The sequence below is a fragment of the Marmota marmota genome, unplaced genomic scaffold (assembly GCF_001458135.2).
Source record: "Marmota marmota marmota unplaced genomic scaffold, marMar, whole genome shotgun sequence".
NCBI lineage: Eukaryota > Metazoa > Chordata > Mammalia > Rodentia > Sciuridae > Marmota > Marmota marmota.
In genome coordinates this window covers 49,030,844-49,048,213 of record NW_026000037.1, presented here as the reverse complement: position 1 = coordinate 49,048,213, position 17,370 = coordinate 49,030,844, and the positions used below count along the sequence as shown (strand labels likewise).

Here is a 17,370-nt window from a genome sequence, read left to right as displayed (position 1 = left end):
TACAACACTATTAAACATGATAGGCATGTAAGTGTTATTACCATGTGGTCACAAAAACATCTGAGGAAATACCTAGTTTCAAAGTTAAAATTAGGATAATTTGGTTTCTCCAAATGAGAACAACCACAACAGACTTCATTAACAATCTTTAATTAAGAAGATCCTGTATAATCATTCTAGAAAAAGAAATAGTTGATTTTTCAAACACCTTCTCTAAAATCTCTGAGCATAAAGAATACACCACAGCTAAAAGAATGGTACCTATTCTGGAACTGAATAAATGAGGAAAATGTTATAAATTATGTTGTCTTCTAAATCTCTTGCTACCTAAGAAAATGAAAATTCCACAAATAATACCTGTATAAAGCAAGCTAAAGGGAGGATTTTCAACCGATGTGAAATGCTTTTATAACTCAGTAGGTAAGTTTTCCATAAGCATTTGTCAATATATCAAAGATAAAAATATATATGCCTAATTTTGAAGCAATCAATTTATAAAGGATAAGTCATTTGCTAAAGTTTTAAAGCCTTATCAGCAGTGCTGATTGCAAAATATATGTACTTACTTATTTAGACATTTAAAAATATGTCCTCAAGATATGGAGGTAAATGTATATTCATACATTGTATATAGGACTACAAATTAGCACAACCATTCCAAAAAGCAGTATGGATATTCCTCAAAAAACTAGGAATAGAATCACCATATGACCCAGCTATCCCACTGTGTTATTTATTCGAAAGATCAAAATAGGTATAGATACACAACCATATAGCATCATGATTCAATTTTCCAAGTTATGGAACCAGCCTAGATGCCTATCAACAGATTAATGGATAAAAACAAGTGGTATAAATACACAAAGAAGTTTTAGTCAGCATAAAGAAGAATGAAATTATGGCATTTGCTGGTAAATGGATGGAACTGTAGAACATCATGCTAAGTGAAATAAGCTAGACCCAGGAAGTCAAGGGTCAAATATTTTCTCATATATGTGGAACCTTGATCAAAATAAGGAAAAGGAGAAACTGGGAATCCCCTGAAAATAGAAAAAAAATTGTTTGGGTAGAGAAAAAGGGTCATGGGGGAAGGAGGAGGATGGGAAAAGGAAGAAACAGTGGAATGAAACTGACCAAATTATCCTATGTACATATATGAATATACCACAGTGAATTTCAGCTTTATGTATACCTAAAATGCACTAATTTGATTTTTTAAACTATAAATTAATATAAGAAAGATAAGTAGAATAGAGGAATGGGAATGGGGGAAGGTGGAAAGGGGAAGTAAGGGAAAGGGAAAGTACTAAGGACTGAATTGGAGCAAATTATATTCCATGCTTGCATAATTACGCCAAAATATTTTAGACAGGGTCTCTCTAAGTTTCTTAGGCTGTCATTAATCCTGTTATTTTCCTTCCTCACCTCCCAAATTCCTGGGATTACAGGCATGGACCTCTGCATCTGGCCTCAAATTTCTTTTGGCTCACACATAGACTTTCAAGTCAATGGGCTATGCAAGAATGAATTTGAGGTCTAAATGTGTAACTATAAAGACTTCCACAGTATCTAAAAATCATGGTGTGAAAACCATTAATTTATTCTGTTATTGTTTGCTTCCCAGCATCAAAACATTTCCTATTCACTTGGTTAAAAACAAAGAGAAAATCTTGTATTGTTTTATTTTTAGCATCCTAAGAGTCAATTTGTTTAAAGGCATTATCAAGTAAATTTAAGTTTCTCAAATTGAAGAATGTCACAAAGTAATCTAGCTAGTCTATAGTGGGATTAAGCTAAGGGGTCCAAACAGAGGATACTCTATATTTTTATTGTGAGCCATAACCTTACTTAACTTTCATGCATCTCTAGCCTGATTTGGGACCTCTTAAGGAAACTTAATGTATCTCTTTGGCTACATTTTAAACAGAGCACAAAATAACATAGACTTTTCCCAAAAAGCCATTGCCATTAGAAGCTATAAACTTTTGTTGCAATAGTCAAATTTTGTACATGTTTCGCTATTAAATTCAGTGGAATTTTAATCTTTTGTCAAATCTTTTCTCAAGCATCATCTAATTTAAACTAAAATATTCATATGCACTAATATAAGTTACCTATCACCTTTTCCTTACCCATAGGTAAACACTGCCTAATATTAAAGAGAGCTCTGTATATAATACAGGTCCCCAAAAGCAAATAAGAATTAAGATGAAGTTTCTGAACACACCCTTATCATTCGATAAATGTTCACTGCTCAGTATTTTGACTGGCTCTCAGCTTTATGTAAAACTACTTTACTTGGTTTTCAGTTTGAATGTTCAGCCAACACTAAATTCTTTGGGAATATTACATTTTTTAAAAAGTCATAGCTTCTTGAAAATATTACAGATTCCAAACAACACAGTGTTTTCTTGTGAAGGCTTTGTCCAAAATAACTAAAGATGAACTCTTGTATCTTTAGTCACATAATATAAAACCATTATAGTCGCTTTTGAGAAAGAAACATGAAATTAGAAAGTGATATCAACATTAAAATCACCAATTCACTTGAGGAAAACCAAAATGGGCAATGTGTTCTCTTTCCTATACATTTCTCATCATTGAATTTGTTGTAATAATCTATACATATATAAAGGGGTAGGTATGAGTATATTAGCTATGGGCAAATATTATCATAAGATGCTTGTAGTATGAAAAATATTACTGGTGTATATCTGGAATTTTTAACAAATTTCCATCAAAGCCCAGAGTCTCAAAGAGGCTTAAAATCTAAGTGAGAATAAAGCTCCAGCACATGGATGCCAATAAATAAAGTGAGATGTTCACATCTGGCCCAACAGGTACTTTTTTCTATTTCTTTTTAAGGAAAGTTTATGGATTCGTGTAGCATAAAAAAACAGTCTCTTCCAATTCTCAATTGCTTCTGAATATTAAATATTAAATACTATTTCTGAAATCAAAAGGTCTCTTTGTTATGCCTCATCACTTACTGTATGAAGTATTAGGTAGATTAGATCCATTTCTTTTTTGTTGTAAAATTGTAATTTCAAATTATACTCTAAAGGGCCTCTAAAATATTTGAATAAATAAATCTTATTTTGTTTCACTTATGAATTTGCTTTTTCTTAGAATAGTGGATAGGGTAAATGTTCCTATGAGGAATTCTAATAGAAGCTTATAAGTACCTGCAGGATATCCCAAAACAAATGATAAGATTATAAACACTATTCTAAGGGTTATTAATTTCCTAATTTAAATAAGTATACTTTGATTACAGGTATGAGGTCATCAAAATGTTGACTCAGCCTGAAACCTTGCTACAAAACAAAAAATGGATGAATTCAAATGTTTACATTTATTCAAATCCTTTAGTGGAATTAATCAAAAAACTGAATTTCTTTAAAAAAAATGGTAAGACTTTACCACAGATGAGCAACTATTTTAATTCATTAATTTACTAGTTACTAGTCATTGTGACACGTTATCTTGTATTCTATATACACATTATACACATATTCTATATGCACATATAAGTTTCTAACAAGTTTGTTAGTTTAAAAAAATACATTAAAAACTAGAAGGAAAGAGAGAGCTTTGAGAGGCTTGGGGTGTCAGGGAAGGTGGTACTACAAATTAAACCCAGAGGCACTTAACCACTGAGCCACATCCCCAGCCCTTCTTATTTTTTATTTAGAGACAGGGTCTCACTAAATTGTTGACGAACTCACTAAGTTGCTGAGGCTTCCCTTGAACTTGTGATCCTCCTGCCTCAGCCTCCTGAGCATCTGGAATTACAGACATGCACCACCACACCTAGCAGGAAAGATTATCTTTGTATAGTACATATCAACCAAGACATTTAAAAAGGTAAATAGGCAAGCACACATTTGTGTTTCCATATACAAATGATAAATTGTTTTATGGTATATAATCCTGAAAATTGTATATAAAACAACTAGTTCTTTTATAATGTATAAAATATACACTGTTTCTATGTAAAAATATATTTTTGAACATGATATTTAGATGCAACTTATCATTGAAAGTATACATGCTACATTTTAAGTAAGTAATTGCCAGTCAAATTGAATAACAAATGGCCTAAAGCGCTAAATATTTAGTGGTACATGTAATTCAAATTCAAATTAATTTATTTTCAAATTCTTTAAAGGAAATTTATGCTCATTATGAACTAATATTCAATAAATGATTGATTTTTTTCAACTGTTAACTATCCAAACCATACCAATAATAAAAGTCTTTTGACCTTTTCTTCCTCAAGATGACTGGTTTCTAGTTACTTCACAGCTCAACAGCATATATTTCACTAGTAAATTCAGTGGAAATACAAGCTCCTATCAAACTTTCAAATAAACATGATTGAATTTCTAGAATAGTCAGATGCATTAATAGGAGATACAAATTCCATATCACCTTTTCCTCATGCCCTAGTTAGAACAGTTACAAATATTAAAGATAGTTTCATATACAGGTCTACAAAAATAAATGATAATTAAGCAATTCCATGAGAAATTTTATACCTCAAGAGAGTTACTAATTGTAATCCAACCAGAGAAATAAAACCTTAAGTCAAAGAATAATTTCTATGATAATCTTAGTAAATGGTATAAGAGACCACTGGCTAAAACAATTGACTTAAAAAGAGATTCTAAATTAACCTTGAGTATTATTTATATGGGCTGGCCTTATTCTCTCTTTATCATGAATCATCTGCACAAAGATATTATGATCCAAGCAGTACAAAATGTTTTTTATGCCATGACTGGAACTCCATTAACCCTTCCTAAAAGGGTTGAATTTCATCACATTTCTTAAGACAGAAGAGTCACTCCTATACCCCACACCATATTTGCTCAATAAAACATTATCATAAATATAATTAATAAAAATTAATTAATTAAAAAATTATATTAAATTTTATATTATTAAATTATATGAATCATCCATATTTGAATTATTGTTCTAAACTTCAATTGCAAAAAAACATGCCTTTTTCCAAATTATTTTCAAACTATGCAGGTATATTTTAAGAAAAATACAAATGGGTTTATAAATTATTGAAATATCATCATCAAATCATTGTCTTATGGAACAATCTGAGATTCAATAAACTTTGAAGCCTTTCCATTCCCTTTTAAGATATTTTCTGAACCAAAGAAAACATCAGCAAAGTGTATTTTTCCAAGAAAAGGTGATTCTAATGCCCAAAGTTTCAAAGTAACCATGGAAGTTAAGTGGTAGAATTTAATCTAAAATACTTGATTTATTTGACATAGAAAGGACTCCTTAGCTAACTAGATATCTTTATATTGAGATACAACACTAACGCAGGAATAAGGATCTATGTGTTCCTTTTATTTTCTATACTAGGCACTGCAGTCATCTGCAAAGATAGGGCAAATCTGTTTAGATGGACAAGAAAGGTAAGGAATTTTAAATTATATTGTTAATAGTGAGGGATAAGTAAGTGGAAAGAACTGGAATAATGTTTTTAAATAATAAAAGGGAATGGGCAAAATTATAAACTATAAAAGTAATTTTGTGGAAGGTCAATCTTTTTCAAGCCACATTCAAGGTTAGGTCAATGTGTTTTAAATAAATTTTGCATGATCATAACTTCCTAAATTACTGAAACAGCTTTATGGATTTTTTTAATGAACAAAGTGGATAAGTTCACCATTTCTTGTCCTTAAAAAGATTTAAATATCATTTTAGCTTACATTACACAAATGTTCTTTACTGGAGATTTTGATTCCCTTTATTGACTAGCACTATTATCAAAACAATATCTAATGTCAGACAAAGAGGATTGATGTTTTTTAGTTTTTATAATAACATTTATAATGAATCTTTATGGTAAAAAAAAGCAAAGTACTATCATATTCACAATACCATAACAAATGTGAAACAATCACTATTATGTAACTCCACCAAAATCTCAATTTAAAATAGATTAATCCTAATCTCTCTTCTTAAGAATTAATTATTTTTTCAAACCACATAAAGATAAAAGGAATAATTATTAGATAAGAGCATTATAAGGAGAGTTCAAATCATTTTATTTAAGTAACAACAGACAAGTATAGAAACCTCACATTTGTCAAGTTTGTCATCTTTCAGGATCTTCAGGCATTTCTTCAACATGGTTTTGATGACAAAATTGTGGCTGAATAATTCAAATAAGAGTGCCAGTCTCTTCATAAGGAGTGATACAGACAAAAGCAATGTACATAAAACCCATCTCAAAACAACAAAAAAATGTATGTCTATATCTAGTCTATCATAGAGTAATATGAAAGGGGAAGACATTGAAACAACTTGTTAATTGGACCTCTCTCAGCTTTATTCAGGAAAAAAAAAACTTTAAAATAATATCTGAGGTTTTTGAAGAAGCAGGGAAATCAACACATTCATCATTCAAAAAAGATTTAAATTTTTCATGGCCAAAATGGCACCTAGCAAAAATCTATGATGATAGCACTAAAGGTGCTCACTGCACAGGGGAGCCAGGTATACAAGAGATAAGCTGGAAACTGTCATATACAGCACTTCCATAATACCTCTAGAAAGGTGAACTAAACAAAGGGAATTTTCACTAAATTTCATTAGTTCAATGCTTCTTATGAACTATTATTTTTAAAAATCTACTTCATAACCACTAACAGCAAAGTCAGAAACAGAAACAAAAGAAAGGGTTAATAAAATGTTAATAAAATGTTACCAGCCTAAATGACAATGTTTTTAAAAAATACTGGTGAAGTTTCTAGCAGAAGTAAAATGCAGTATATGATCTTTCTGGAAGGAATTTTTGTAATATTTATATACTCCTTAGAGATGTGATTGATTCTAGGACTGAGGCAGGAATACAAGATAAAAGATAATCTTGGAAAACCTAATGATACCAGAGCGTTAAAAAATTATTATAGCCACTCACTGAGCTTTTCAATGACCCATCCAAAAAGGATGGAAGTATCATAGAAACACACAAGAGCCAAGTAAAGGAACTCCCATTTTCAAAAGACGAAATAATTTGATCAACAAAAGAAATGAAAGTATGGTACTATGGCCTAAAGAATAAAATAAATGCCTTTAAGCCCATAATGAAATAAACAAGCAACTGAATAAATAAAGATATAAATTTAAAAATGGGAGAGAAGCAACAGTTCTCCCTAAATTTTAATTTCTAAAGGCAGAAAGAGTAGAAGATCACCAGGAGGCAAGCACCCTAGTAAGAACTCCAGGAAACATTCACCCATGAATGCTAGAATCAGTCTGCAAATGAAGGAAAAAGAACATGTGTATGATGTCGAAGACTCTCCCCCAAGATGATATTACAAAGGGAAATTTTATAACTTTTTAAAGGAAAAATAATGACACCTCTATAATCAAGTTTAACAACACCAGAAATAAAATATCATGTACCACATGATATGATGCATGGAAAAGGAAACATCACCTCTGTGATGTTCCTGACAAACAATGCACACTTGCATCTTAGGAAAGCCTCAGACACACACAAATTGAAAAAAAGTGACCCATGCACTTCAAGAGTGACAAGGCCATGAATGCTGAAGGAAGACTGAATAACTGTCACAAATTGGAATTAAAGAAGCACAACATCTAAACAGCATGGTATTCTGAATTGTATTCTTACACAGAAGAAAGATAGTGGAAATATTCAAATAAATATGGCCATACCATTAATATAATTGCATCAATGTTAGCTGCTTAGTTTTGAAATCAACTACAATTATGCAAGATTTTAATATTAGGGTAAGGAGGATAAAATATATATATGTACACTCTGTACTATTTGTGCAATTATTCTTTAAGTGCAAAATTATCTCAAAATAAAAATCTAAAAAAGTAACAAGTGTTTTCTTTCATGTTACCTTCTTGTAAGATATCTTCAAAAAACAAATATTGATTTATAATTTCTATATTACTGCCAACAGAATAAATCAAGTTACTGAGCAAGCATTATTACACCAATGATTAAATAAATCATGTGCATCAAGCATAAGAATCTTTTTTAAAATATATTTATTTATTTTTATGTGGTGCTAAGGATTGGACCCAGTGCCTCACATATGCAAGGCTCATGCTCTACCACTGAGCTACATCCCCAGCCCACATAAAAATCTTTAGTATAAGGATTTTCATTCAAAAGGAAAAATACTAAGCCAATAACAGTAATAGTAGTAATAGTTGTTATTAGTGAGTAATTAATCTGAATAATACATATATACATATATTACATTGATTCTCACAAATCTATAAGGTAGATCCTTCCATTGCCATTTCTTTTTATAGATAAGAATTAAGTGAAATTTTGAACACCTATGTAAATTGCCAAAGTTAGCAAAAATCTGGACAACAAATTTCTGTTCTTTTGATTAAAACATCTAGGACTATACAACTCAAAGTTTCAGCTCTTAACAATTAATGTTTATTAGTATTGCTACTTAATAATATCACCCATGATGTGTTCAAGAAGGACTTATGTGCACTGGGCTCTGTAAGAGCAGCACAAAATTATCTAAACTAGACTCTGTTTTCAAGATTCTGGGACTCGCTAAGAGAACAAGTTATACATGTATATATTTAAATTTAAGGAAAATAGTTAATATAGATAAATATATATGAATATGTACAATACTGCAAAGTAGTACATAATAAATACTAAGTAAGTAAAATGGGCAGTAGGCACTTAATATTCTAATCTGTTATGATTTATTTTTAAAAATTACTCTTACAGCAAAACTTCTTTTTCCAGTGTTCTCACAGCTAAAATAAATTTAAAACACGATTATTTTCTATTTTCTAAGACAAAAAGTCTCAAACTTTAAAGTACATAGAATCAACTAGAGAGATCTTTAAAATTTTGGTTTCCTTGTACTACCCTTTAGTATTCTCAGTTTATAGGCTTGAATAAGTCCTGGAATTTGCATTTTTAACTAGCCCTCCTGGTGACTCTGATGCAATTGTTTCTGAAGTCTAAGATTTTCAATAATCTTTTTGTTTAGGAAAAAGACTAAATTTTTGTATGTGATAGAAGTGCTGTCAACTATACAACATTAGATGATTTAACAGATATTTATATTATAATGTTATATGTTAATAAGGCACAAAAGCATATGGTACGCACTCAACAAATTCTATTCTATATTAAAACTATTTTTATTTGTTGGAATTTTTTACCTTTTCCTTTCCCCCCACCTTTTTTTTAACCATATTCCTATTTCTGAGCAAAGCAGACTTTGGATAGGGTTATTCTCAGAGAAACATAAATATCAAGAGAAATTCACCCCTTTGTTTATAAAGGAAGCAACATGCATCCAAGAATGATGAAATGTGCTTCATAAGCAAAGCTATATTTTGAGCCCTTCTGCAAGTTGTTATATACCTAACTTCTTTTATGGAACTTGCTTTCTGAAATTTGACTAGATCATCATCTTTGATATCAAAGACTAATTAGTCAAAAAGGGGGAAAAAAGTATTTAGAAATAAATAGCCCTTCTCTAAATAATTTTGGTTTCTCATAATTAGCAAGAACAAGCAGAGTTACAAATAAATGTTGGAGAAACTCCAGCAACCTAACACATTCAATATGATTTGAAAACTTAGTTCTTGTATCTTTATAGCATAATTTTCACAATGAATGAGCAAATCTTACTGATCCTGGTCTAGAAATTTTTGTCATTGATTCAAAAATTTACAGAGTTTTGGATTGTAATACATCCAATTCAGTCCATAGATTAAACTCCATTTCATCCTCTGAAGGCATGGCAGGAATTCTGAACTATTTGGAATTCAACCCGAATTTAGTATCTAAGACTACTGTAAATCACTATATGAATGGGACTTCAAGAACTTTCATGTCAACCCTGATATATTACATAGAAGTTCTGACTAAAACAAAACTACAAAACATTGTCATGAAAAATTAAGATCTAAATACAAGAAGAGACAATTTACCTTTGTATTTAAGAACATTCAACATTGTCAAGATGACAATTCTTCCCAAATTGGTCTCTAAATTCAAAGAAATCCATAACAAAATCCTTTCAGGATATTTACAGAAATCAAAAAGCTGATCTTAAAATTTATGTGGTAATGCATAGGATTCAGAATAACCAAAACAATTTGGAAAAACTATAAAACTGAAGGACTTGCACTACCTGATTTCAAATTTTACTATAAAGCTTTAGTAATCCAAGATAAGTCAGTATTATATCAGGATAAGACTAGGCATAAGATCAACTGAACAGAATACAGAATCCAAGGAAAATTCCTTTTAAAGAAACTGATCTTCAACAAGACTGCCAAGAAAATTCATTCAGGAAAGAAGTTCTTTTCAAAAAGTGATGCTGGGACAATGAGCTATCTCTACCCTTCCTCCAGTTCCCCCCACCCAAAGAACTTAGACCCTTAAAATTCACACCATAAACAAAAATTAACACAAAAATTGACCAGTGATTTTATAAAAGAGCTAAAACTGCAGAAATCAGAAGAAAACTTAGTAAATTGTTGTGACCTTGTAGATAACACAACAAAGGCACAATCAATAAAAGAAAAAAATGATACAAATGAATTTCCTCAAAATTTAAAACTTTTATCTCAAAAGTCACCTTTAAGAAAGTGAAAGAAAGGTCAATGTGAAAAATGTTTGCAAATCATATTTCTGATAAAGAACTTATATCCAAAATATATAAAGAACTCCTGAAAACCAATAAGAAAATAACCAATTTGAAAAGTGGGTTGAAGATCTAAGTAGACATTTCATCAAAGAAAATATACAGACAGTCAATAAGCATGAAAAGATGCTCAAAATCCTTAGGAAAAATCAATCAGAATCACAACATACCATTTCACAAGCATTAGAAAAGCTACATCAAAAAGACTTTACCCAAGAGAAATGTAAGCATAGGTACACGTGGAAACATGAAAATTTATAGCAACATTATTTGTAAAAGCCAAAAATTAGGAACTAAATGATCATAACTTAACAATAACCAAAATATTATATATCCATATAATACTTCTTTAATTGATTTTATTTTTTTAAATACATGACAGCAGAATGCATTACAATTCTTATTACACATATAGAGCACAATTTTTTATATCTTTGTATATAAAGTATGTTCACACCAATTCATGTCTTTATACATGTACTTGGTTGTTTTTTTTTTTTTTGCATTACAATTCTTATTACACATATATACCACAATTTTTTATATCTCTGTTTGTATATAAAGTATGTTGACACCCAATTTGAGTCTTCATACATGTACTTTGGATAATGATGTCCATCACATTCCACCATCCTTGTTAATCCCCTGCCCCTTCCCTTTCCCTCCCACCCCTCTTCCCTATCTAGAATTCATCTAATCCTCCCATGCTTCCCCTCCCTACCCTACTATGAGGCAGCCTCCTTATAGCAGAGAAAACATTCAGCATTTGTTTTGGGGGGGATTGGCTAACTTTACTTAGCATTATCTTCTACAACACCATCCATTTACCTGCAAATGCCATGATTTTATCCTCTTTTATTGCCGAGTAAAATTCCATTGTGTATATATGCCACATTTTTTTTATCCATTTATTTACTGAAGGGCATCTAGGTTGGCTCCACAGTTTAGCTATTGTGAATTGTGCTGCTATAAACATTGATGTGGCTGGTGGGACTGCAACTTGGTGCAGCTAATATAATACTTTCCAGCAATGAAAGGAATAAACTTCTGATACATGCTACAAAAGGTTGGACCTCAAACACATTTCACTTAAGTGAAGCGAGGTACAAAGGACTATCTAGTGTATAATTTCATTTATGTGAAATGTTCAAAAAGGCAAAGTTTTAGAGACAAAAAGCAAATAGGCTGAAAGTAAATCAGTCATTGCCAAGACTAAGAGTGAGTGTTAATTTCATATTGCTGAAAAAAAAATGGAGGACAATGAAAATTTAAAAGTAAACATTGTGGCAACTGCATGTAATCCACCAACTTTGGAGCCTGAGGTAGGAGGATCACAAGTTTGAGACTAGCCTGGGTAACTTATCAAGACTCTGTCTCAAAACAAAATTTTAAAAGGCTGGAGGTGTATCTCAGTGGAAGAATGCAATTGGGTTAAATCTCCAGTATCATAAACAAATAAATAAATAGATAGATAGATAATTAAAATACTGAGGTAATAAATAAATACTGAAAATCATGGAATTACACACTAATTAGGAAAATATAAGTGATATTTATTATGTATTAATAAAACTTAAAAATAAAAGTAAATGAATAAAAAGCAAGAGTTCCCAGTTACTAGATGACAATGGACATGATCACATGGGTACACAGGACTTGTTATTTGTGATTGGGCTGATACATCTAGAAATTATTAGCGAGCCTTCCACATGTAGCTGGTGTTGTTTTATTCTTCATTAGTTTCAATAATATTAGAAGTTATGGTATCTAGTCCTATTTAAACAGGACTCTAACCCCAATGAAGTATGATTGTAAAAATAGAAAATTCTGCCTAAAACATTAAATGCCTTTTTATGGATTGAATTGTGTCTCCAGAAAGTGATGCTGAAGCCCTAAACCCAATCATCTGTGATTATGGCCTTATATGGAAATAGAGGTCTTTCCGGGTGTGATCAAGTTAACATGAGGTCATTAGGATGGACTGTCAAATATAATTGATGTCCTTATAAAAAGAGAGGAGACACTGAGGGAGGCCTGCCAAGTGAAAGCAGAGGCAGAGACTGGAGCTATTCTGCTCAAGCTAGGAAATGCCTGAAGCTACCAGAATACAGAAGAAAAATGGAAGGATCCTTCCCTAGAGGCTTTGAAAGGAATAGGTTCTTGCTGATAACTTGATTTGAGACTTCTAACCTGCAGAACTATGGGACAATATATTTATGTTGTTTTAAGCCATGAGGTTTTGTTTTTTGCTATGGCAACCCTAGAAAACTAATACAAACCCCACCTCCAATAGCTGAATAAAGAAAATAGATAATTAAATATCATAATTATGATATATAGCAAGAAATCAATTATCATGGCCATTCAATTTATTAAAAACTTTCATTAATATACTTTTAATAAATTAAAAGTTTAGTAATAACCCCAGAATTAAATGATTTCTGATTATTGCAAATATCTGAGATAGTATCTCCTGCAATGCTAAACTTCTTAACAAACTCTTTAATAAAATAAATCAAGTGAGTTCTTTTTTATGTTTTATTTTCCCTTCTTTTTGTAGCAGAACATGAAATAAGTATATCTATTTACTAAATTGATGAACAAATTCATTAATTTTAAACAATTTTTTCTGAGGATAAAATCATTAAAAAATAATTTTCACTTGCTGCACACTTCAAAATATTCATTTTTTTAAATGAATTGATATATCATTAGTAACTATATCTAACCTTCAAGGTAAAGCATAGAACATTTCCATTATCCCCAAAATTTCCCTCAGGCTCTTCACAGATAACACCCACCCCCAGGCATAAGCAACCACTATCTGCTTCCTGCTGATTTATGTCTGCTTTCCTTTTGTTTTTCCCTTTAAATTGTTTGAAGGACAGACAATATTTTATTTTTAAAAATGCTCCTTAAGTCATAATATCTTTGAAGAAATTTAAAAATATAAAAATCAATATAAAAATATTAATAATTTGGAGTTGATCTACTGTGCTATACTCTAAGAGGCTGGACCAACACTTGCCTTTAAAAACTACTGGCAACTAAAAAAGTGAGATTTATTTTTGTAAAGTAACTTTTATAAATTTAGTTGCTGTTATATTTCTTGCATTACAGCTTAAAAAATTATCAAAAGAAAACTCAGATTTGGAGAAAAAAGTTGACCTAAGTAAAGTAGGTCTCTTCCTCTCTTGTATGTAGAATGTGCAATATATTCTCTCAACTCAGCTTTCAAGTTACATCCCAAAACACCTTTTTAGGTCAACAAATAGTTTGCTAAAATTCTTGTCAACCTAAACAGTATCTTCACAAAGAGAACAGATCATCTGGTAAAGAACATCTAAGGGTGTAGATTCCTAAATAAGGGGCCAGGGTTGTGGCTCAGTGGTACAGCATTTGCCTAGCATGCATGAGGCAGTGGGTTTGATCCCTGGCACCACATTAAAAAATAAAAATAAAATAAAGATATTGTATCCACCTACAACTAAAAAAATTTTTTAAAAAAGAAAATCCTAAATAATTACCATAAAACTCTGGAACTAATAAATGACTCTAACAAGGTTACAAGATACAAGGTTAATATATAATAGTCAATTGCTTTCCTAAATACGACCAATGAACAAGTAGAACTTAAAATTTAAAACATAATGTTATTTCAATTGACAAAGCAAAAAATATTTAAATATAAATCTAATAAAATATGCAAGACATAAACAAGAAAAACAATAAAACTCTGATGAAAGAAATCAAAGAATTAAATAAATGAAGAAACATTCCATGTTTATGAATAAGAAGATTTGGTAATGTGTCAGTTCTTCCCAACTTGATATATAGATCTAATATAATTGAAAGCAAGAAGAAACATCAAGTTATTTTGTAGATATCAACAAAGTGATTATTAAGTTCATATAGAAAGGCAAAGATCTATTAATAAAGGAGAGCTGATACTATCCAACATCAAGAATTATTATAAGGCCACAGTAATCAAGACGGTGTGGGATTGGCAAAAGAACAGACAAACAGATCAATGGAACAGACTAGAGAGCCCAGATATAGTCTCACAGACATGTTTTTGACAAAGTGATCTTTGAAAAGGAGCAAAGTCAATACAGTGGAGAAATGGCTGTCTTTCTCACAAAAGACTGGAACAACTGGATATTCACATGCAAAAAAAAAAAAAATTCTAGACACAGACCCTATAACCCTCAACAAAATCAACTCAAGATGGATTATAGAACTAAATGTAAAACATGAAACTATAAAACTCTTAGACTACAACACAGGAGAAACTAGACGATCTAGGGTTTGATGATGACTTTTTAGACATACAGCAATGGCATGATCCATGAAAGGAAGAATTATAAACTAGATTTCACTAAAATTATAATGTTCTGCTCTGCAAAAGACACTGTTAATAGAATGAGAAGACAAGCCACAGACTGAGAGAAGATATTTACAGACTGAGAAGGACTGTTACATGAAGAACTGTTAAAACACAACAGTGGGGCTGGGGTTGTGGCTCAGCGATAGAGTGCTCACCTAGCACATGTGGGGCCCTGGGTTCGATCCTCAGCACCACATATAAATAAATAAAAGGATTGTGTCCAGCTACAACTAAAAAATTAAAACACACACACACAACAGTGAGGAGCACACCTATGATACGTGCAACGCAGAAGGCTGAGGCTGGAGGATCACAAGTTCAAGGCCACTCTCAGCAACCATACAGTACCCTGTCTCAAAATTTAAAAAAATTTAAAAACCTAGGGATGTAGCTCAGTGGTAAAGTAACTCTGGTTTCAATCCCCAGCACTGCAAAATGATAATAATTAAACAAATCTTTTGGACAAGTTTGTTCTATAGCTTCAAAGTTATGAAAGCTAAACTGTACCCTGGACTTGGAAGAATGAGTGCCCTTTTAATCATGATTAGGGCCTACAAAATGCAAGGTTAACTAATTTAGTAAGAAAAGTTATATTTGAAGCTTTCTAAAAACTATTGGGAAAAAAAGAAAAACATTTAAGTGCCTCTCCCATCATACTATTCTTATTTACTTTATATACCCTAAATAGAAGTAAAGCTTGGGAAGATTAATGAGAATCTTCTATTTCACTTGTATCAGAATCAATACATTCACTCATTTGACCAACTTGTCATTCTTACGGCTTTTCTTTCTCTCTCACTTCTTATCTACCTCTGACTGCTTTTGTCCCAGACCTAATCTTTGCTTTTAATGTTTTTCAAATTGGATTTGCAACCATCCAGCAATTTCTATAGTCATAACTAAAAATCCTTACCTTCTACTTCCACTATCCAATCTTTTTCAGTGTTCCATTTTCTATTCTTCCTCCTTAGTAGAAAGTAATGAAAATTGACTCTCAGAAAACTCTGAAACCTAGAATTCATCTCAAAATCTATATTTCGGTCTATTGAGCTCTTACCTAAATGCTGGGAATTTTACATAGGTTATTTCATTTACTCATCACATAATCCAGGAGATAAGTATCATTTCCTTCCCATTGTTCATTTGAGGAAACTAAGGCATAACTTCCCAAGATCATGAAGCAAGTAAATGACAATGCTAGATTTACTAGACTGTGTTCTGAAATACTGTGCCATATTGACTCACATGTTATTTGAAAAGCCATCCAATTAATTTTCTAATCAAAGCCTAAATCTATTCCTTTCTCTATTTTCCAATCATAAAAAATCCAAACCAGGAATTTTTAAGGATTTAAGCCTGATTAAGAACACAATTTAAAATATATCAAATTCTTTTTTAATTTCTCAACTAGTTTTCAAAAACCTATATTTTAGTCGTAGCTTCATCACTCTGTGACCTTAGATGTTATTCAGACTTGTTATGCTTTAGGTTCTCATCTTTAAAATAAAGATAAAATGTGCTTTATATAACACACTTGTTTTGAGACCTAAAGAGAGTCACAAAAGTAATTGAAGAAGTTGAAAATGTTATACAAGTGTAAATTGGACCAAAAATTCAGCATCTTTCAAAGCTTCTCAGGCTTCTTTTTCTTATAATAAACTGGTAGCATGGTTCTGTCTTAACATTAAACTGTGTAACTATACTGCACTATTATTCCTATAAAATGAAAACTTTTGACTCTGACCTTCAGAAATTTCCAGCAAACTTACTGTAGACTTTCTTTTCTAGACAAATTGTATTTTCTCTGCTCTTTTAAGTCACAAACTGGTTGCCCATCTAGTCCAATAATGTCATCCGTTTCTAAATTCCTCCAGTTAATCCTCATCTGGTCCTAAACCCTTTAACTGTTCCCCACCAGTGACAGTTCATAAGCCACATCAAACTGGTTTCAGCTTGCTTTTCTAGGACAAGTTCCAACCCCCTGCTCCCCCATTATCATCACCACCAAAAAAGCCCCCTCCCCCGTCTATATTTAATCTTTCTTAAATCTCCATACCGCTATTTCTGTGTGTAGTTCCTCCCTCTCCTCCAAAGAGTAATAGTTTCCTGGTATCTTTAACACTATTCTGAGTAAATATAGAACCCTAATTTATGTATCCAAGTTTGGGAAGACAGACAAATCTTTTACTCTTATTTTTGTCTAATAACTCCACTTTGATTCCACGCAAAAAATAGCTCTACTTTAAAGTAAGCAGGCTAAATGGC

The 17,370-nt window shown here is 31.4% G+C and overlaps 1 protein-coding gene across 10 annotated transcripts in view; it reads right to left on the bottom strand.

The window, feature by feature from the left end:
- Window positions 1-17,370, bottom strand: part of Slc4a10 (solute carrier family 4 member 10) — a 295,237-nt gene that overhangs the window by 275,670 nt on the left and 2,197 nt on the right. The window lies entirely within an intron of this gene.